This window comes from Bubalus kerabau, chromosome 11 (genome assembly GCF_029407905.1).
Source record: "Bubalus kerabau isolate K-KA32 ecotype Philippines breed swamp buffalo chromosome 11, PCC_UOA_SB_1v2, whole genome shotgun sequence".
In the NCBI taxonomy this organism is placed as follows: domain Eukaryota; kingdom Metazoa; phylum Chordata; class Mammalia; order Artiodactyla; family Bovidae; genus Bubalus; species Bubalus kerabau.
This window is the reverse complement of record NC_073634.1, coordinates 19,285,788-19,308,097: the sequence shown is the minus strand read 5'-3', so window position 1 is coordinate 19,308,097 and position 22,310 is coordinate 19,285,788. Positions and strand designations below refer to the sequence as shown.

Genomic DNA, 22,310 nt, shown 5'->3' with positions numbered 1-22,310 from the left:
ACCTATGCTAGTCTATTCCTCGGAGAAGGCAATGGCACCCCACTCCAGTACTCTTGCCTGGAAAATCCCATGGATGGAGGAGCCTGGTAGGCTGCAGTCCATGGGGTCGCTAAGAGTCGGACACGACTGAGCGACTTCACTTTCACTTTCACATTCACTTTCATGCATTGGAGAAGGAAATGGCAACCCACTCCAGTGTTCTTGCCTGGAGAATCCCAGGGATGGTGGAGCCTGGTGGGCTGCCATCTCTGGGGTCGCACAGAGTCGGACACGACTGAAGCAACTTAGCAGCAGCAGCAGCAGTCTATTCCTTGATGTTTCTAATCACTTTATTGGCTCTGTATTGTATTGGTTTGATCTTCAATTTGCATTATTTGCTCCACTGTATCCTTATTATTACATCTATCATCCCTTCCCTGAGATAACATGACAGTCATTTCTGTTAAGTTGCTAAATAACACAGAGCACTGTAGGGGATTTTCTTTTGTTCTGGGTCATAGTATCTCCCAGACTAAATTTATTGTTCATTACTTTCTATTTTTGCTCATGCTTGCTTTTATTGTTGCTAAAATTTGTTCTCATAGTTGCATTGTCATTTCTTCTCATACTATTCATATTCAATCTGAGCTGATTTGTCCCAGTAATTTTTCTCTGATACAGTGTGGGTTACAGTTTGCTTTGTCCCCTCAGCTATAATTTGAGAGCTCATTTTGATCATAGACTGAGTCATAGCAGGCAGGCAGTGGGGTGAGTAAAAGACAAGAAAGAGCTCATCTGAAGCTACGAACAGTCTCTTGAAGAATACATGAGCTCTACTCTCTTTCCTGAAAGTCTTCACTCTAACTATTTGGAGAAGATTGAAGGACATGAGCTATCCCCACTCAGCGGTAGTGAGAAGTCCTCCCATCTTAGCTGTCACAAAGGTTGAGAGAAGTTGAAATTCTATCCACATCTGGCAGTAATGAGATGGTGTCCCCCATGAGCAGTGTTAGAGAAGTTAGCTACGATAAAAGATTTTTTTAAACAAAATAAAAATGGCTTAAATAGGATCTAGAGTCTTATACAATATTATCCAAAATATCTAGGTTTCAGTCAAAAATCATGCATCATACCAAGAACCAGAAAAACATCAAACAATTTAAAAGCACAATCATCAGATGCCAACCCCAAAGTGACAGAGGACTTTAAATTATCTGACAAAGATTTTAAAGCAGTTGTCTTTACAATATTGTAAAGTTTAAAAATAAAATTAAATTAAAAATAAAAATAAAAAATAAAATGCCTCAACAAGCAGCTACAAAACATAGTTGAAAAGTGGGTACAAAAAAAAAAGTCTCAGCAAAGAACAGGAGATATAAAAAAGAAACAAATGAAAATTTTAAACTAAAAAAATCAATAACCAAAATAAAAAATTTAGTGAGTAGGCTCAACAGCAGACCAGAGAAGAGAAAGTAAAGAATCAGTGAACTTAAAGCCAGACAACAGAAATTACCCAATCTGAAAAACAGAGAAAATATGGGCTGAAATAAAAAAAAAAAAAAAAAATGAGCAGAGGCTCAGGGATCTCTGGGACTAAAATAAAATCCAGTATTTTCGTCAACAGAAGGAAAGGAGACAGAGGATTGAACTGAAAAGTATTTAAAGACAGTCTGGATGAAAAATTACAAAATTTAACACTAAGTATATAAACCTAAATATTCAAGAGCAGCTCAGTGACTCACAAATAGGATACATCCAAAGAAATCCACAATAAGACACATGGTAGTCAAGCTTTTGAAAAAAATTTTAAAAAAGAAAAAGTTTTGGAAACAGAGAGAAAAAAAATAACACCTTACCTATCAGGGAAAAACAATTCAGAGGACAGGGGATATCTTATCATGGAAACTAGAAGGAAAGACAGTTTTCAAGTGCTGGGAAAAAAAAAAAAAAGAATTGCCAGAATTTATAATCTGATATCCAGCAAAAATGCATTTTAGAAATGATGGGGAAATCAAGGTATTCTCAGATGAAGGAAAACTAAGAGAATCTGTTGGAAGCAGATCTACCATAAAAGAATTTAAAGTCTATTTAAAGTTTTCTAAATAGAAAGGAAACAACTGATCAAGGAAACGAAATGTCAGGAAAGAAGAGAGAACATGCTAAGCAAAAAAAAAAAAAAAAAAAAAAAAAAAAAAAAAAAATGGTTAAAACAACTCCCTGACTCCTGAGTTTTCTAAATTATGTGCAGTGAGTGAGGCAAAAATGATAGCACTGGCATGGTTCTAAAAGTATGTAGAAGAAATATTCCAGACAATTAATATAATAAATGCAGGAGAGTATATGGACATAAAGAGAAGTAGGTTATTTATGCTTCACTCAAGCTGATAATATGTTGACACCAGTAACCTGGATAAATTACAAATACACATATATATAAAGTAACACTTATAGTAACTACTTAAAGAGCTATACAAATAGACACACTCAAAACACTGCAGATAAATCAAGATGTAATTCTAAAAATGTTCAAGTAACCCATAGGAATGAAGGAAAAAGAAAGCACAGAAACAAAAAACAGAACAAACAAAAAATTTAAAGTAACACAGATTTAACATATGAATAATTACATTTAAGTTACCTAAATACACCAACTAAAAAAGACTGGAAAAGTGGATTTAAAACTATGAACCACTTATATGCTGTCTAGAAGGAGTTCATATGAAATACAACGACCTAGGCAAATTGAAAATAAACGAATGGAAAAATAAAACATGCAAACATTAATCAAAAGGAAACAGAAGTAGCTGTATTAACATCAGATAATGCAGACTTCAGAACAAAGAAAATTACCAAAGACAGAGGGGTACATAATTATATGATAATAAATGGTTCAGTACTTTAAGAAAACAGCACAAAATATGTATGTACCAAACTACAGAGGTGAAAAATATTTGCAGCAAAACAGATAAAATGAACAGAGAAATCCACAATTACACATTTATAGTTGCAGTCTTCCATGCCTATCTCTCATAAATTGGTATAATAACTATACAGAGATTCAGTAAAGATGATATAGAAGAACTCAAACACAGCATCAGCCAACAATATCTAATCAACATTGATAGACCACTCCACCTAACAAAAACAGAATACACATTCTTTTCAAGGAACATATACCAAGATAGATAATATTCTCATCCATAATCTCACCTCTTCCCCCAACATTCCCTCAACTCGCAGAAAGGCAACCTACCTTCTCAACCAAACTCTCTTCATTCAAACTTAGAGAGAGAGGCAGTATAATGCCACAGACTTAAGAGATGCAGGCTGGATTCCTGGTTTGGGAAGATCACCTGGAGGAGGGCATGGCAACTCACTCCAGTATTCTTGCTTGGACAATCCCATGGACAGAGAAGCCTGGCAGGCTACAGTCCGTAGGGTCACACAGACTCGGACATAACTGAAGCGACTTAGCATAGAAATATTCATGCATGCTAAGTCACTAACCCACGTCTCTTATGCCTCGTGCATTGGTAGGCGGGTTCTTTACCACTAGTGCCACCTGGGAAGCCCATAATTATAAGTGTGTGTGTGTATGTGTGTGTGTGTGTGTGCATATATCACACATATATGTGATATATCACACATATATCAGCTTTAAAGACCTTCTAGTCATCAGATCCCACAGAGAGGGAAAAAGAAAAAATAAAAGAAACTCAAATATCCCCAAAAGATACAACTCCATTAACTCTAGAATTTCATGGCTTGTTCACAAGTGAAAGTGAAAGTTGCTCAGTCATGTCCAGCTCTTTGCAACCCTATGGACTATATAGTCCATGGAATTCACCAGGCCTTGTTCACAAAAGTAGGCTTAAACGGAAAGTTGAATGCAAACTTCTCAAATGGCATAGACCACAGCCATCAGGATATTGCACACCCTGCAGAGGAAGGCTTACTTAGGGTATCTTCCAAGGCTGCTACTGATCAAGCATTAAAAAAAGATCAAGCGACTAGTGTTTTTATCAGTAATTAGATTTAGTCATTGAATGTCATTGTAAGGCCTGAACCTTCCATTAAGGAAAGGGTAAATGATTCTCTTTCAAATGTGCATTAATTTTAGGACACAATTTAGAAAATTACCTCATTCAATGTACTCAAATGGCACTCAAATTGCCCAAAACAGTTATTTTATTTCCCCAAAGTGAGAGATTTATTATTTTCTAACCAGTTGTATCAAGTCCAATTAGAAGCGTAATATAACTTCTAGATAGTTACAGCAGGACAGACAAGTATTACAAAGGCCAGTTGGGTAATTTATATGAAATTTTTAATATATTGGTAATACTCCATCAAGACAAGTTAAACTGCCATTTTGAAGAGTAATTTTCATTACAGAAATACAAGATATACAAGCTATACTTTTTCTTCTTTGTCACTCCCCAAGGGCTGTGTTTATGCATGTGTATGTGTGTGTGTATGCATGTAGTATGAGTGTGTATAATTGTTGGTGTCTGATGAACAGAAATTTATTAGTCAAATCCAAACTGTTCTGATGAATTATTCTTTTTTCTTATTTTTCCTCTTTCAATGCTTGTTTTCTCCATATCATCCATATGCTATGACATCAGATAGCAAATACATCAATAGACTCTTCCTCTTATATAAATTACTGCATAGTAAAAACATATACACAGCTGTCTTGCAAGACAACTCTAAATTGTAAAATCAAGTTTCCTCCATGATTTTACCTAAAGTATAATATGAATTTATGGGGGGGGGAAAAAAACATATCCCACTGGGAGTTGGACAACAAGAATGTAAATAGCTAAGTTTAACCACGAAGGTCCCCAGTATGTCACTATAGAATGTGAATGTTAAGAACTGCCTTCTTTCTGCCTCATGAGGGAACTGTGCAATTTAAATAGACTCATATGCATGAAGCACATTGGGTCCCTGGCGGTCAGGAGATGACATGGTTATATTATTTACAGTAACAATTACATTGTGTTTCACCCAAGAAGTTCTTTATAAACGTTAATTAGTTTTATTAAACCCTTGTGGATAAGTCTCTTTTGCTCACTTCACAAGTTAGAATTTAGACACTAGGAAGTTAAGTGATTTTCTCGAACCATAGAGCCCCCTGGAATTACAGCAAAGAGTACCTGGCATCCATTGCTGTGAGGAAGCAAACTGAAGTATCCATGGGTCATGTGAGTAGAATCACTACACAGGAACTTTAATGTCTGGTTGACTCATATGCCTCTGTTGGAAAAACATTCTTTTAAAATTTTATTTTTGACAGGTTGAGGATTTTACATTTTGAAAAAAGAAAGAGAGAGAACACTGATCAGTGGGATCGAAATCATAATCCCGGTTTTTAGTGGGAATGTGAACTCAGGATTTTACCTTTGTTTGTCCCTGGTTCAAGTCATGACCCAAAGGAAAGCTGCCTCCCTTCTAACCAGCCGGCACAGTGTGCTCTGTTTTAAACAGCTGGGCTCAAACATTATCTCCCTAACAAAGCATTTTGTAAAAGAAACAGACATGAAGCATGCATGTTTCTTAACAGAATGGTTAAATATTGGCTAGCTGAAACTGTAAGAAGAAAAAAAAAAGTACAGTATTTGCCCTCTGATTTTTGGGATTGTTTACAGTCAGTCGAATTCCACAAGTTGCTACCAAGAAGTAAACTGGATGCTGTCTTTGGTTTGTTTGCTACTCTGCCTACACACTGCCTCTTGCTTGTACGAGCTGTAGGCCATTACAAGGGGAATAGGGTAGAAAGACAAAAACTGACAAAAGCAATAAAACAACAGTGGCCCTCAAACCACTTCTCTCTTGCTTTATGGTTGGTTCTTTTGTTGGTTGGTTTTCTAGCACTGATTCTCTTGATTTTATTTTCAGTTCCTTAGCAACACAAACTTTGTAGAACTTCAGAAGAAACTACAAAATATTATCTTAGGTAACTTTTTTAAAAAAGCCAAGCACTGATAAGTAGAGGATTTGGAATTAAGACAAAGAACAGGGAAATGTAGAGAGGTTTCCCCTCACATTCCTTCTTTGAGCTGCAGTATGGAAATATGGCGCTAGTGGTAAAGAATCTGCCTGCCAGTGCAGTAGATGACAGAGACGTGGGTTCAGATCCTTGGTTCAGAAAGATCCCCTAGAGGAGGAAAGGGCAACCCGCTCTAGTATTCTTGCCTGGGAAATTCCATGAACAAAGGAGACTGGCGGGTTACAGTCCATGGGGTCACAAAGAGTCAGGCAAGACTGAGCATGACATACTCATTATGAACATGGGAATATGTAACATGTTGCATTCCAGGCAGTAATGGGTGTTGTTAGGGCAAAATTCTGTAAGGAGAGAACCATTTAACTGGTTATACCTACTCTGGGTCTCATCAGAAAGAGCCCAACAAGTTAATCCAGATTCAAGAAGTTGCATAAAAACGTGATACTTCATGAAGGTTGGATTTGTGAGAAGGACAAAAAGTAGTATGAAAAAGTTGTTACAAATTCAGACTCTGAATCATCTTAGATCTTTATCATCTTAGATCTTCACATATTAGATCTTTTATCTCTTTATTGCATGACATCGAGCAAATTACCCTATGAAACCACTATCTTCATAGAACCATTATTCATAACAGTGTTCATACATACAAATGTTCACAAACTGATGAACAGATAAGCAAAATGTGCTGTATCCATGCAATGGAATACTACTCATCCAATAAAAGGAAAGCAACAATAATACATGCTACAAAGTGGATGAGTCTTGAAGATACTATGCTAATGAAAGACGCCAGTCACTTCCATTTTTATACATGATTCCATTTACATGAAAAGTCCATAATAAGTAAATCCACAGAGATACAAAGCAGATTAATGGTTCCCAGGAACCGATGAAAGAGGAGAAATGAGAGTGACTGCTTTAGGGGTAATAAAAATATTCTGAAATTAGACTGTCCACAGTCTTGCGAATAAAGCAAAAATCACTGAATTATACACTTCACACAGGTGAATTTTATGGTATGCAGATTATACTACAGTTTGGGGGAACCCTCTGTTTCTCATCTGTAGATTGATAATAGTTTCTCTTTCATAAGACTGTTGTAACAATCAAATAAAATAATGCAAGTAATGTACATTAACACAGTGACCAAATTACTAAGTGCCAAATGGTGGCTCACTGGTAAAGAACCTGCCTGCCAATGCAGGAGACACACGAGACACAGGAGACAGAATCTGCCTGCAATGCGGGAGATGTGGGTTTGATCCCTGGGTTGGGAAGATGCCATGAAGGAGGAAATGGCAAACCAATCCAGTATTCTTGCCTGGAAAATTCCATCAACAGAGGAGACTGGCAGGCTGCAGTCCAAGGGGTTGCAAAAAGTTGGACATGACTGTTGAACTGTGGTGTTAGAGAAGACTCTTGAGAGTCCCTTGATCTGCAAGGAGATCCAATTAGTCCATCCTAAAGGAGATCAGTCCTGGGTGTTCATTGGAGGGACTGATGCTGAAGCTGAAACTCCAATACTTTGGCCACCTCACACAAAAAGTTGACTCATTGGAAAAGACCCTGATGCTGGGAAGGATTGGGGGCAGGAGGAGAAGGGGACGACAGAGGATGAGATGGCTGGATGGCATTACCAACTCAATGGACATGAGTTTGAGTGAACTCCGGGGGTTGGTGATGGACAGGGAGGCCTGGCGTGCTGCGATTCATGGGGTCACAAAGAGTCGGACATCTCTGAGTGACTGAACTGAACTGAGCAAGTAAGTATGTATGCATGATCAAGTTAATGCTACTTATTAATGAGAATTTGCTTCAACTCACCATTCATAGTCAAAATATGATAAATTATGTAAGAAATAGGCAGTGGGTTCTCATCTAACCTCAAGATTTTCCCCACAATGACCTGGTGACTGACCCAAAACAGTATGGCTAGAGAAACAGTTCTGAACCAGTCTGCATCCTCTTCTGAGAATCCCAAGATTATCTTGCCCCAAAGTAGAATGATCAGATTTAATATCTAAAAATATATGAAACCCAATTAAATTTTAATTTAGACAAACAACTAATGATAGTTTTTTAGTATAAGTATATCCCAAATGTTTTTTATAGGTCATACTTATACTTTAAAATTATGTAACATTTGGGACATACTTATACTAAAAACATTATTTGTTCTTTATCAAAAATTAAAATTTAACTGGGCATCTGGCAACCTATGAGGTCTAGAATAGGTTGGAAATTCTCTTTCTGGTGTCACAGAAAGCCCTTATTTATGACACCTTAGTAAATGCCCATGTTTAAAGCCACTCACAGGGTGTTGTTCAGTCACTAAGTCATGTTCAACTCTTTGCAAGTTCAGGGACTGCATCACGCCAGGCCTCCCTGTCCTTCACCATCTCCGGGAGTTTGCTCAAACTCATATCCATTGAGTCAGTGATGCAATCTATCCATGTCATCCTATGTTGTCGCTTTCACCTCCTGCCTTCAATCTTTCCCAGGATCAGGGTCTTTTCCAATGATTTGGCTCTCCTCATCAACCACAGGTACTTCATATTTACTAATAGATTTATACCATAACTCCAGTCCAATATGCCCTACAAAACAATGACCTCATGCCCTAAGTCCTGCAGCTCTTCCATCTCTGGGTTATCCATATCTGTGTGTTTGTTTTCTAAAGAGATGCAGCTTCCCAAGAAATCAGCATTGTGCATTGGCAACAGATGAGACAGATTAAATTCTTTTAGTTGGAAAAGTTATTTCTGTGGGAAGTAGAACAACCCCATTTGTATAGATCCTTTATGGGTAATATCTACCTCCCTTCCCCAGCAACAACTGAGGAGAATTTAATACTAATATCTGTGATTTTTACAAAAACTACAAACACATACAAAATTCATGTGTGAGTGCAAAAAATATATTTCAAGTGACCATTGTTTTCCCACCACCATTTATAAAGAGACTGTCCTTTCCCCATTGTATTAATATAGTCTTGGTTCCTCTGTCATAAATTAATTGACTATATATGCATGGGTTACTCTCTGGGCTCTCTGTTCTCTTCTGTTGATCTTTATGTCTGTTTTTAGTCCATTATCATACTGTTTTAATTACTATAGCTATGTAATATATTTTGAAATCAGGGAGCATGATGTCTCCAGCTTTGTTCTTTCTCAGGATTGGATTGGCTATTCAGAGTTCTTTGTGGTTTCATTATTAACATTTTTAATAAAAAGACTGCAATATAATACAAAGTTCCTTCCACAAGGGGGGAGAAAAATTCATAGAGTGTGGAAGCTGGCAAAACATTAATAGATCATCTAATCCAATGCTTCTCAATCCTGGGCACACACAGTAAAATCACTGAGAGAGGCTGTTACATACTGTTAATAAAAATGCCAGGTCCCACTCCAGTATGTCTAATTTACTTAATGTGTGACAGGACCTGGGAAATGGTCTGTCTAGTCAAGGCTATGTTTTTTCCAGTAGTCATGTGTGGATGTGAGAATTGGACTGTAAAGAAAGCTAAGCACCAAAGAATTGATGCTTTTGAACTGTGGTGTTGAAGAAGACTCTTGAGAGTCCCTTGGACTGCAAGGAGATCCAACCAGTCCATCCTAAAGGAGATCAGTCCTGAGTGTTCATTGGAAGGACTGATGCTGAAGCTGAAACTCCAATACTTTGGCCACCTGATGCGAAGAACTGACTCGTTTGAAAAGACCCTGATGCTGGGAAACATTGAGGGCAGGAGGAGAAAAGGACAACAGAGGATGAGATGGTTGGATGGCATCACCGACTCAATGAACATGAGTTTGAGTAAACTCCAGGAGTTGGTGATGGACAAGGAGGCTTGGTGTGCTGCGCCAGGGGGTCGCAAAGAGTCAGACACGACTGAGTGACAGAACTGAACTGAAGTGATAATAGTCTGAAGAGTTTGTTTCCAAAATTCATCTGAATAAAACTTTACTATTCTTTAAAAAAAATAATAAAAAAATTAAAACTTCCTAGAGAATTCTTCTAGGGAATCCTAGGGAAGAGGATTCTTCTAGAGATACCCTGGTGGCTCAAATGGTCAAGAATCTGCTTGCAATGCAGAAGACCCAGGTTTGATCCCTGGGTCAGGAAAATCCTCTAGACAACAGAACAGCAACTTACCCCAGTATTCTTGCCTGGAGACATCCATGGACAGAGGAGGCTGGGGGGCTACAGTCCACAGGTTTGCAAAAAGTTGGACATGACTGAGTGACTAACACTTTCACTTTCAGAGGATTCTTCAGCCATGATGAAGAAGCACTGATTTAAGCCAGCTCCTTATTACCTGTAAAAAGGCTTGCCTGACACCATTTAAGATGGGCAGGACCACAAAATATCTTTCTAGTCTCCCTTGAATCTGCACTGAACCAGAACTATGGCTTCTTTTCAAAAATACTCAAAAAATTATCTTGGAAAAAATGCTATCTGTAAAGCTAAAAGAAAATAAAAAATCAAACATGAATACAAAAATGTACCCTAATAGGTAATACACTGTATCACAATAGCTATCTTTCAAATATACTCACAGTGAGGCCAAACAATACGGAAACACAAAACAGTGTGGAGCAGAGAAAGGTCTATTATACAACCATGCAAGAAGACTAGTGGCTCATGCCTTAAAAACTCCCAAACTCCCCCAAAGGCTTTCAGCAAGCCCTTTTAAGGGTGAGGTGGGGGAGAAGTGTGGTTAGGTGTTGCAAACTTCTTGATATAGGATCCTTTGTTCTTGCAGTCATCCACATAAGTCAGGTCACGGTTTAGTCATGATATTCCAGTCCACAGCATCTTCAACTGGCCTTTCATGCCGGCAGAGCGGCTGCCAAATTCACAATCAGACAGAGCGTTCCCATCTCCACCTGACTGCCAGTGTACCTGTCAGTGTGCCTGTCCCGCTGCGCGTCTCACCCAAAGCAAGAAGCTGCAGGGAGGAGAGGCTGCTCCTGGTACTGCTGCGGCCTTCCCCTTCAGTCCCCCTCCTCCCCACAGTGCTACACCAGGTTTAGCTCACCAGTTCAGGACTGCTTCAGTGAAGGCAGTGAGAGTGCAAACCTGGGGGTGGGGTGGGGTGGCGAAGGCGGCACCCTTCTCTGTGACCCAGAGAGAATGCCACTGCAGGGACCACTGCAATGCTAACGGTTGGCAGCGCTGTACCACTAAGGGAAGCACACAAACAGCCACACTTCTGTCCCACCTCTATGAACTACAGAGTCAGTATGTTAATTGTAATTGCTCATTAAAGGTGTTCTATTTTTCTTGCTTCCACTATAGAGTGTGAAAATTTTCAAAGAAACCAAATGAAAAGGTGATTGCCCTGATGCAGGCTAATGCGCAATGCCCTTCACCACACAGGGATACATGCCCTGTATGATGCACTAAAAACCATTCAGCTAATGAGCTGATCCTAATTGTACTCATTTCCCAGCAACCACAATGGGCTTGTATCCTGGGAGACAAAATGTGTTTCTGGTCACTTGTTCTAATCCCAGAAATCAAGGGAAATAAGAGATTGCCACAGAGGCAGATCAGCCAGGTAATACTGTGACCAAAGAAGCATTTTCTGTAAATGGCAGGGAGGAACAAAGAGAAATAAAAGAGCTTGATCATTCTTTGCCTGCAAATACCATATTTGTAAACCCCAAAACCTGAGACTGTAAGTGTATGTTTCAGGCTACTAAATTATTTTAACCCATGGGGTATAGAAGATAAAATGTCAATAGCTAGATCCTACATTAGCTAACATCTTTAGTCAGACATAGGAAGAGATCAGTTTTATGGAAATGATGTTTCAAACAAATCAACACTGTTAAAGACAGCAGGGGTTAAAGATAATGTTTAATTTTACTTTTGAGCACACAAAATTTTAAGCCTGTTAGCTCAACCATCTATGCAAATTACTCATTAAAAATGTTATCTATATGTTTTTAAAAGGCTTTCTCATTTCCTGCATAATGTTAAAATCCAATACATTTAGCAAACATGGATTTATTGAGAACATGATACAGCGGGGTGATGAGCTGGGAAATTAATGTATGCTTTGTTTCCTACTGCTGTAGAATCATCCAAAAGGCAAGAATCAAGCATCTGCATTCCTTCCCACTCTTAGGAAAGGACAACAGGTTCATCTGTGGTGGATCTGAGGCCTGATGCTGTGAGCTATCTCTTACTCCCTCAAGCTCTATTGTTGAAAGAGGAGGTGGAATGAACCTTTTCTGTGTTAGAAAGATTGAAAGTGGAGAGGAAGACATTCCTCCAATGGATAACACAGAACTGGGAATAAGAACAAGGCTTGCAGATTCTGTAGTAACTTCAGGGAAGGGCCTTGGATATGTCAGGTCCATAAATGATATAGGACCGGACACCGTGAGACCAACCTAGCACGTGGAATCTCTGGAGAACTGGGCAGAGACCTAGATCTGGAGACATAAAATGGCAATGCTGGGGCCACAAATGGAACCAGCAGCCCCTTAACCATAGAATAATGTGACCATAAGGAATAATCACCGCAGCACAACCCTGACCTAGGACCAGGATTTGCCCTAGGCAAGAATCGGGAGGCTGTAGGACTTCTTTTCAGAATGACAGAAGCCCAGAGTATGATAATATAACACAAGGTCAGAGACCTCTAAAAATGATTAACATTGGACTTTTCAGCAGTTTGGACATGTAGGGGCTAATACAAGTTCCAATAAAATCCCTCTCAAAAATAATAAAACTATTGAGTATTATGAAGAAAATTGGAATCTATTACATATGTGTAAGAAACTTTATTAACAAATAATGTGTCACTAAATTTACTTGTATGTAATACAGTTATATTTTTCAGCCATAACCTAATTCAGATTGTTCTGTGACAATGCAAGGAGAAAAATGGATATCTCGATATCATTAAAGACTCCCTTCCACATAAATCCTTACCTCTCATTGAATTAGAAAAGTATTTCCTGGGATCTTGCTAGAGATATAGAAAAGGTACTTAATTTTAATTTGAACATCCTCTCTCACTCAAAAAATTTTTTATTTATTTTTTGGATAAATGTACATGTTAAATTTCCATTGCATGCCAGACAAGTGTGTATTAAACTCTCACTGGATAGCTGGCTATACCAGATGCTGCGGATACACTGGAGAAAAAGAGAAATGTGCTTCTGTCCTTATAAAGCTTTTAGTTCAGTGAAAAACCAAGAAAACTCATCAAATACAAAAAACAAAATTCTGTAGGTAACATAATGAGAGAAGGGCATTCTCCACAGTAGCAAACAGCAGAACGTAATAAACTAGGCAGGGATGGAGATCTGGAGGAAGTGGAAAACTGAGAGCATAAAGGTAGGAAGAATCAGCCAGGTGACCAATGCATGTGTTACAACTCCTCACCATCTTTTCAGCCACCAAAATGAAAACACTGTTTCAACGTAATAAAATCCTTCAAGTCCAGATAAGCTCCTAAATCTACAGCATATTTGAACCTAGAGAATTACTCAATAGACTAAATGGGGGAGAAGAAGTCTGTGCCTCATGCAGAGCCCAAGCTCTTCATTATCTACATTGCTCTCCACTTCACTTTCCTCATGAAAAACTCTCCACTTGAGCTGTGAGTCCATCCTCTCTGGCCATCTCATGGCTTCACTTTTGGAAGTATCTTATCTCCCACTGCCTTAACAATATATCCTAGTCTCTATTGGGTCATTCCATTTGACAGAACCACATATCTTAATATCATACCCATCAGAGAAAAGAAGTGAGAAAACCACCCTCCTTGTCCATGTACACACAACCAGCTACCATCCTACTTTACTGCTGTCTTTCACAGCAAAGCTTCTCAGGAAAGTTCTGTATACTTGTAATCCCCACCCCTCACTCCCTATCTCTCCTCCATCCACTCCAACCAGGCTTTCCTCCCCACCACCCCCACAGAAATAGCTCTGACCAAGATCAGCAATTGCCTCCTTTTTTCCAAAGCCCACTGACAACTCTCACTTTCATCTTATTCATCCTCTCAGCCTTATTTGGTAGGGCTGTCCATATTCTCCTTGAATCTTGTTCTGCACTGGACTATACACACTTTCCTTTCCTTGGTTTTCCATCTGCAGTACCAGACACTCCTTCTCAGACTTGTGTTGGTTCTGCCTCCTCTACAAATCTCTGAATGTTGCCCTATCCTCAGGACTCCTCTCTCAATCTTAGCTTTCTTCCTAAAATATGACATGCATTTTTGTGATCGCAAATACCATCCACACACTGGTAATTCTCACATTTCTATGTCAGATTCAGTTCTCTGTCTGTAAGTTCCAGTTTTTTAAAGCGTCCTGCCTACTTGACAGCTCCTCTGTAATGTGTTTGGTCAAACAAAACTCTTGATCACCAATATCCTGTAAATTTACCCCCATTTCAACCAACAACCCTTTCTCATACCAATAATGACATCATCATTCATGCAACTGCCAAAGTCAAAAAAAAATATGTATGTGTCATCTTGACTCCTTCTCCTTCCCTCATGTTGCACAACCAATTCATTGGACACTTCTAACTTTGGCTAAGCATACCTCAAAAATATTTATTTTTTACTTAATAATCACTTAATAGCACTTATCCTGTGCAAGTTACTTTTAAGCACTTTACAAATACTAACTCATCCGATCTTCATGACTGTCCTATAAGGTTTGTGCTCTTTTTAACCCCCCTCCAAAGATGGATATGTGTGTATGCACACTCTGTAACTAAGTCATGTCTGACTCTTTGAAACCCCATAAACATAGCCTGCCAGGCTCCTCTGTCCATGGAATTCTCCAGGCAAGAATATTAGAGTGGGTAGCCATTCCCTTCTCCAGGGGATCTTCCCAACCCAGGTATCAAACCCAGGTCTCAGGCATTGCAGGAAGATTCTTCACTGTCTGAGCCACCAGTGAAGCTTTCCTGATGGGCTTCCCCTGTGGGCTTCCCCCGTGGGTTTCCCTGGTGGCTCAGACAGTAAAGAATCTGCCTGCAATGAAGAGACCTGGGTTAAAACCCTGGGTCATGAAGATCCCCTGGAAAAGAGAATGGCTACCCACTCCAGTATTCTTGTCTGGAGAATTCCATGAACAGAGGAGCCTGGCGGGCTACAGTCCGTGGGGTCGCAAAGAGTTGGACATGACTGAGTGATTAACACATCTCTGTATTTATGTGTTTGTTGTCTACATACCACAGTACTTGAATGGCATCTCTCTGAAGGCAAGGTCTATCTTATCACTTTATTTCAAGGACCTAAAAGCCTGCTCTTCCATATTATTTGTTGAGTGAATAAATCAACTAAGTCTGACTGATACTCCTAGGACCCAACCATATAAGTCTACATCAAAGAAGACAGCAGATCTCAATTTCACAACATAAATCACTTCCCAGGATCATTCCAATATTGTCCCTCATATACAAGCGGGTGGGTAGACTGGGGATCAGTCAGGGGAATGGTGGCTATTTTGTAGAAAACACAGAAATGCTATAATTTAACAAGCTAATAAGCTTATTGAGAAGTAAACACAACAATAAGTGGAACAGGAACACACGTATACCTGTGGCGGATTCATTTTGATATTTGGCAAAACTAATACAGTTATGTAAAGTTTAAAAATAAAATAAAATTTTAAAAAAAATGTAAAAAATAAATAAATAAATAAAATAAACAATATATAAATATATAATTAAGTGCTTGTGTGTGTGTGTGTGTGTGTGTGTATGTGTGTGTGAGAGAGAGCAGGAGTTCAAAGGAAAGATCAATGAGGAAAAAAGTAGCTCTTTGGCTTATGAGTTCAAATAGCAAGTTTATAAATCAGAGAAGTCTTTCAGTGAGATGAATGAGACATTAGCAGGCTTTAAAGGATGGGAATAACCTACATATTCAGGTGAATAAAGAAAAAAACACCAGGCTGATACAAAGGAGGAAATGAAATTAGGATCATTGTGAGTCCAGAAGAGCAGCTTGCTACTTGGGGGACAAAAGGAGTGGGAGCCTCCATGGGAACAGTGTGTTCTAGGCCTGAAGCAATAGGAAAAAGGGAAGAGATAATCATGATTAAATTGATGTTTAAAGAAAGATTAGAGTGGTAGAAACAACAGCGACAATGCAACACATAAGTATCTGTAAGGTAATATAACTCTTTACACAGAGGACTGGAGAGACAGATGATGGAGTGATAAGGATGCAATAGAGTTGGTCATGATATCTCAAAAGAGGGAACTTTTGAACCAAGCCTTAAAAGAAAAAAAATGAGAGTAGGGTGAGCCATTTCCAGTGAAAGGAATAAAATACATGTAACTTATTTCCTGGGAAATAACAGTCAGGTTAGGTCAGCATAGGAAAAGATAAGCCAAGGGATTCTCCTGGAATAGTCAGGCTCTGTTGGCAGAAAAAGAGAGAAAGCTGAAGGTTGAAAGAAAGTTTATGGTATCTCAAAGCATATCCAGGAAGAGGAGTACAAGGCAGAGAGGTCTTACAAGAGGTGAAGTGGTTGCCCATGAGTAGAAATTGGTAAACCAAAAAGTCACTCTGCTGGTGCGATGTAAGCTCTGATTGGATGAGTAACTACAGTCTCTAAGCTCAACACATGGTCAACATGTGGCATAGTAGAAGTTTAGGTAATTATTGAAAGTCAAGCAGAAAATTTTAAATTGTGTCCATGTCTTAATCCAGGGGAACCAGAGAGTAGAACGTATGAAACAGTAACTGGAAAAGTAAATAGCTTTGGGGCCTAGAGTCTGCACCAATGTGTAAGCTGAGTCCAATGCATAGGAAGCTAGGAAAGGACTAGCGATGAAGTTTAGACATGAGCAATTTGAATATGTGAAGTAAGCACACATTGGGATGCTGGTTACAGCTGGAAAAAATTTCATACTGCTCCATCTTATCTGACTTCAAAAAAGCCCTCTTTCAAATTCTGCTTCCCTGGTAGCTCACTGGTAAAGACTCTGTCTGCCAGTGCAGGAGACTCAGGGATGATCCTGGGTCAGGAAGATCCCCTGGAGAAGGAAATGGCAACCCACTCCAGTATTCTTGCCTGGAGAATCCCATGGACGGAGGAGCCTGGCGAGCTACACTCCATGGGGTCGCAAAAGAGTTGGACACGACTTAGCAACTAAACAACAACAACAAGCTTACAGTAAGCCTCCTACATACTCCTCATCTCCTTTACCGTGCTCTACCTTTTATTTTTCCATAACACTTATCACCTTCTAACACACTATATTATTTCATTTATTTAACTTATGATTTTTTGTGTATCTGAAATAAAATTAAGTTCTACAAGGGCAGGGATCTAAATGCCTAGAACAGTGTCTTGCATATAGTAGACTCTTAAATAAACATTAGTTGGATAAACTAATGAGAGATAAGTGGCTGGCCTAAAACAGGATGCACTACTTTAATTATAAGAGTATGTCCAGGAATTTCTCTCATGAAGATGTAGACCATCACAAATTCAGCATTATTAGGTCCTAGAGAAAGGTAGAACTAAAGAAAGGCCACCCCTATCTGCTGACCACACTGCTCTTATATGAATAAAAAATAAAGCTCTATTTGGATAAGCCTCTGACATTTTGGAGTTTGTTATAGAAACTAGCTAATACACATTTGAACATGAAATTTTGCAGCATGAAATGAATTCATGTGCTTTAAGGAAATTTGCATTATTCATTTGACAAACATGCTGAGCTCTTACTGTGGGCCAGGAACTCTGATGGGCATAAGCAGTTCAAAGATGAGTAATGGAAAATAATCTCCCTCCAGGAAACCAAAAATTTACAATATCATGTTGGAAGTTCTGTTTTAGATGAAAGGAAAAGGGGCTATTTGAGTCCAGAGGAGAAAGCCTAATTCTGCCATGCAGAGAGGAAAAAAGGAATTGGCACATGGGATGTGATATTTGGGCTCGGTTTTGAATTATGAGTCTGATGAAGAATGAAAAAATATATATTATTTTTGTAAAATATTACTTGACAAATTTGGCTCCAAATTATTTGGCCATACAATTTCTCCTAAAGTTTCATTAGATACAATTCATATTTACTCCAGAGGTGTGAATTCACTTCAGAGGGGCAGAAAGGGGGTAATTTTGGTTCTGGGTATTGTTTGCAGTAAAAATTGTCTCTGCCGAGTGTGCTTCAGTTGCATGACTTGCAGTTTTGTTCTGCTGTCCCTGAAAAGCAACTCAGTAACTTGTTGGAAACAGAATAGGGCCAGTTTGGGGCTGATTCTGTTGTTACCTGTGCATATATAACTTCAATAAAGATAAAGACTGAATATGTACCATAGCTTTCTTATCCATTCATCTGCTGATGGACATCTAGGTTGCTTCCACGTCCTGGCTATTATAAACAGTGCTGCGATGAACATTGGGGTACACGTGTCTCTTTCCCTCCTGGTTTCCTCAGTGTGTATGCCCAGCAGTGGGATTGCTGGATCATAAGGCAGCTCTATTTCCATGGTACATATACACAATGGAGTATTACTGAGCCATTAAAAAGAATTCATTTGAATCAGTTCTAATGAGATGGATGAAACTGGAGCCTATTATACAGAGTGAAGTAAGCCAGAAAGAAAAACACCAATACAGTATACTAACACATATATATGGAATTTAGAAAGATGGTAACAATAACCCTGTATACGAGACAGCAAAAGAGACACTGATGTATACAACAGTCTTATGGACTCTGTGGGAGAGGGAGAGGGTGGGAAGATTTGGGAGAATGGCATTGAAACATGTATACTATCATGTATGAAACGAGTCGCCAGTCCAGGTTCAATGCACGATACTGGATGCTTGGGGCTGGTGCACTGGGACGACCCAGAGGGATGGTATGGGGAGGGAGGAGGGAGGAGGGTTCAGGATAGGGAACACATGTATACCTGTGGCGGATTCATTTCGATATTTGGCAAAACTAATACAATATTGTAAAGTTTAAAAATAAAATAAAATTTAAAAAAATAAATAAAAGATTCAAGCATTAAAAAAAAAAAAAAAAGACTGAATAAAAACACTATTTTTAACTTAAAAACCCAGCAGGCTGAAGATGAGGGAATGATGGGTATGAGAAAGAGAGAGAGAGAAATCTGTATTTATTTAGACTTGGATTTTCACATTTAAGTGACTGGGAAGATGCAGGAGTCAAAAGGAACACTTGGATTCAAAAAGAATAGCACTTTTTTTTTTTTTTTTAAAGCATATAGCGTATATGGCAACAAACTACCTAGTGACAAAAATATCATAAAAAGTCACTCTCTTTGGGATAGACCTTTAAGGCTACAATATCATCTTCCTTCTGTTTCTTGAATTCCTTTAGGAATCTCTTTTTGCAAAAGCTATCCATGGTCTCTCTGAACACCTATAAGACAGCATTCACCGCATTCTGGAGCACTCCACTTTTACCTTGCACTTCTCCAATTGTTGACAGGAAACTCCTTTAATAAGGTCAAATCTGCATATATACACATTGGCCCCACTTCTACCCTGTGATTTTTTACTCTTTTTCCTATTGTTTGAAGATACTGCAGATCTGCCCTAAGTATACTCAGCGCCTTTGATAATGACCCAAATGCTTTCCTGTCTCTTCTCTGGACTGTTAGTTGAATCAGAAGGCCAAACATTTTAGCAAAGAATCTAAATATTTAAATATAACGAAAAGTGAATTTTTATTATTGATGTCCATTTACTCCTGGCTAGTGACAAAGACTTAAATAAATGACTTCCAAAGATTCCTTCCACTCTTCTCCAACAAACACAATAAGTGCTTCCAAACACAATAAGTGCACCTTATAAGGAGTTACAGAGATGAAGCAGGCAGACAAAGTCAAAAGTGAAAAGAAGGCTCTTCCCTCTATCCCTTGCCCTCCACAAGCCCTTCTGAAGTCAGCAGTTGTCTCAGGCTAGATGTTAAACCTATTTCTAAGAGCTGAAGTTCAAATTAAAGCCAAGTACAGCAGTGTTGTTTCCATAATAATTTGAATCTTCAAGCTGGGCTAAGTGCCTTTTTGCCTCTAAACTTGAAAATTACTACATTTTTCAGTTTGTTTCTGTTTGAAAGAAAATGGCTTAGGTGATTATAGAGGAATAGCAGCTTGTCAATTCTGCACAAATTCCACATGTGATTTTTTTATGCTAAAATTCCAAAAGTCTCTTTAATAGATAATTTATGTTCCCCTAAGATAGTTTCATTTTTGAATAATAAAAGCCCTCAAACATCTCAGAGGCCAGAGGAAAAAAAAAAATGATACCCAATGTGAGATCTAAGAGCTAATCTCTTGCCAGAGGCCTATCCATCTTACATGATCAAGAGATATTCTCCAGTAGTTCTCTGTGGGTGACTGAAAACTGTAGAAAGGGTTTATGAGACACAAACACTTTTCCTGGACTTGAGTTCTGCCAGTGTCAAAAGCAAAAGATAAGAATTCCTCAGGATCCCTCATTTGGAAAATTCCACCTCTCTTAATATCCATTCTCTTAAATTTAATTTTTATTTATTCATTTGGCAAAGATTGATTGAGCATCTACTGTTCTGGGTGCAGGGGATACAACAGTGAACAAGGCAAAAAAGTTTACTGGAGATCACATTCTAGGGGTGGGGAGACAGCGAGATTTGTATTCATCTTGTTCTGCTATAAAGAAAACAGGGTGATGTCCTAGGCAGTGACTGTTGGGCTTGGGGACGATTACAGAGGGTGATCAAAAGAGCCTTTTTGGTGGAGATATTACAAGTAAAAACCCAGTGACAAGAAAATCCAGCCACACAAAAGGCCTTGGGAGAGAATAATACATGCGGAGGAAGAGCAAGTGCAAAGGCCTAGGAGAGCTGTTTTGAGCCTGATTACTCTACAAGGATGTTCTCAGGAGAATTTTTACACCTTTAGCTATAGTGGATGCAGTGCTTCATTTGAGCACTTGTTCCCCCAGCAGCCAGACTGTTGCAACTGATGGCTCTTAGATGAATCTCAGGAATTGCCCACAGCATACAAGTCTCCCTCATCCCTGCGGACAGTCTATATCCAATGACTGGCCATAGAGGTATAAAGATCTAGCTCCCTCACCTTTAAGCACCAACCATCTCCTAAAGAGCATCCCATGCATTGGCTCTTTGTGATTTCATTACCTCTCAACTCTTCCCTCTGCCAGTCCTGCATTCTTTACTCCCCTACAGGCATTGATGCTGAGGGCACTTGCCAATGTACCTTCCATATGCAGATCTCCACCTCACTGCTCTTTCCCTGGGGAATCCAGCTAAAGATCTAAGTTGGTCATTTAAGGCAATTATAAATATTAAAACACTACAGAAGCCCCACAACCAAATTTAGGAATTAATTAAAATTGCCAGGGCTTCTGTTTATCCTTAAAGATTACACGATGTGAGATCCTAACTCCTAACTGGTCTCATGCTTCTGATATTGTTGCTCTGAAATCGGTCCCTACACTGCTGATTGATGCTTCCCAACCACAACTGTGATCATAGTGATCAGCTGAAGCCCTTCAGTGCCTCTCATTGGTCTTCATATGTCTGAGCTCCATGATCCACAAGTCTTTTCATGACCTGCCACAAATCTCTCCTGCCATATTGTAAAAACCTTTCAACCCACCACCCTGGACCCATGGCACTTTCGCTATTCCATATCCTCTTGCTTGTCTTTGAACCTGAAATTTCCTCTGCTTAGCAAATCATTATTTATGCTTTAAAGGCACCTTCTTTTACCCAGAGTTCCTAAACCCCACCTTATAGCTCTATTCTATATTATGTGCTTTTTTATTATTGCATCTATCACTGTAACATCTGCCTATTTTTGCTATCCAAGTGTACTACCATTTCCTATAGAGGTACAACTAAAGACTATGTCCTATTCAGTGCTGATCCCTCCCTGAGCATCCAACACAGTGCCAGGCACTTTGTAGACACTCACAAAGGCTATCTCTTTCTAATTTAGTTTTTTTTTTAAGGCAAAAATCACAAAACATACCTGTTACATAAATAAATGCCTTGTTAGCATCAATTCTGCAGTAATAGAATCCATCTTAGTTGAAAGGTTACCTTTCGCTGAGCCCTGAGACAGAATAAGGCAGGACTAACAAGCTACAGCACTGAAAAATTGATGGTTTTGAACTATGGTGTTGGAGAAGACTCTTGAGAGTCCCTTGGACTGCAAGGAGATCCAACCAGTCCATTCTGAAGGAGATCTGTCCTGGGTGTTCTTTGGAAGGAATGATGCTAAAGCTGAAACTCCAATACTTTGGCCACCTCATGTGAAGAGTTGACTCATTGGAAAAGACTGATG

General features: G+C 39.0%; 1 long non-coding RNA gene across 1 annotated transcript in view; it reads right to left on the bottom strand.

Moving 5' to 3' along the window:
* LOC129622910 (uncharacterized) overlaps window positions 1–22,310 on the bottom strand; it is a 99,183-nt gene that overhangs the window by 5,307 nt on the left and 71,566 nt on the right. The window contains exon 3 of the long non-coding RNA XR_008700182.1: window positions 5,142–5,241. This is a non-coding gene — a long non-coding RNA (uncharacterized LOC129622910). The remainder of the gene's footprint in view (window positions 1–5,141; window positions 5,242–22,310) is intronic.